This window comes from Pipistrellus hanaki (genome assembly GCF_964339955.1).
Source record: "Pipistrellus hanaki genome assembly, chromosome: 3".
In the NCBI taxonomy this organism is placed as follows: Eukaryota; Metazoa; Chordata; class Mammalia; order Chiroptera; family Vespertilionidae; genus Pipistrellus; species Pipistrellus hanaki.
The window spans coordinates 141,095,511-141,097,135 of record NC_140505.1 but is presented as its reverse complement, the minus strand read 5'-3'; positions in this window follow the sequence as shown (position 1 = coordinate 141,097,135).

The window sequence follows — 1,625 nt, the reverse complement described above, 5'->3', positions numbered from 1 at the left end:
TTGACCGCCGGGTCTGGTCAACAGAAAGAAGGTGCCCATGCTGTGTCTGAGGACCTGGTCTCCAACCTCCCAGGAGGATCCCTGCCCCCAACACCACACACACACACACACACACACACACACACACACACACCTCTAATCCCTCCTCAACCATTTCCTCCCCCCACCCCTGCCTCTCTCCACCCCCTTCCTCCTCCTCTTCTCTTCTCCTAGGAAGAAACTCCCTGTGGGTTCAGAGTCTGCTAGGACCCCTCTCCACCTTCCCTTTCCCCACTGTTGAGGTTACTGAGTCTTCTGGACCCAGCCGCCACCATCGGCACCACACACACACACACACACACACACACACACACACACACGCTCCAGCGGACACCCCCTCTGGATCCCAAAGCGGTGCCTGACTTTCCAGGGCGGAGGTTTAGAGCAAGGCGAGCGGCTGAGACCCCAGAACTGGGGGGAGAGCAGGGGGTCTCAGCCTCAGCTCCAGCGGAGATCGTCTGCCCCCAGACCCACAGATCGGGAGGTCTAGGGACGTGGGGAGAGGAAGGCCGGGGCCTCCCAGCCGCCTCGGGCAGCCCGGGCCGGGCCGGGCGGCGGACACGTGGCCTCCTCCGTGCCTCAGTGTCCCCGCGCGGCCGGCGGCGGGGCGGGGCGGGCGGGGCGCCGGGCCGGGCGCCCGGGCAGGAGGCAGCTGCATATCTGCGGTCCCGACCACAATTGCTGGGAGTCGCGTCCCGGAGACTGGCGGCGCTGACTCTGCCCGCTGCGGCCGCCACGCCGATTAGAGCCCGAGAGGGAGCGCCAACCGGGGGGAGGGGGGCCGGGCGGCGGCGGGGGAGTCCGGGTGCCGCTTCCCCTCCGCCCCGCCAGCACCCCGCTGCCCCGCCCGGCCTTTCCGACGGCCCGAGCCCGGGCCGGAGTCCTGCCACCCCTCCCGGCCCTGACCTTCCCCAGCCCCGATCCCCCTCCGGGACCCTGCAGCTCCAGAGGCCCCAGGACCCCTGGGACCCCGGGCCCAGCCTCCCGCGCCCTTTCTCTCCTTCATCTCTCTCCCCACAAGGTGAGGAGGAGTCTGAATATCAAGGCTCCCCCCTACTCCCCTGTCTCCCCCATCTCCCCACCCGACTCCCCACAAGCTCTCTCTAGGCAGGAAGAAGCGGTTCCAGGCAAAGAAGGGGCCAGAGGCGGGAGGACAGGTATTTAGGGCCCAGAGCACCCCCTGCTGGCTGGCCCGAAGCCCCCGCCCCTCCCCCTCCAGCTGTGACCTCCAGCTGTGGTGGTTGGGAAGAGCTGGCTTCTTTGATCTAGGAGCGTGGCCACCCCCTCCAGGCGCCCCATTAACCTCCATTATCCCAATTAGGCAGCCCTCCCAGTCCTGGATCCGAGCTTCAAAGCCCCCTCCGTGGGGAGAAGAGGAGGCCCAATCCTATGCCCACCCCCCACCACCACGCCAGCCACTTGCAGGCAAGACCCAAGTGTCCAGTTCCTCCGCTCGGGGACGGGCTAGCAGGGCCAGAAAAGGGGGCCCTACGGGCCACCCAGATCCCAATCCTTAAACGTCCATAAAGAGTGAACCAGATAAGAAAAGGAAACTCTTTCTGGCTCTTAATTTTCCTGCATTACAT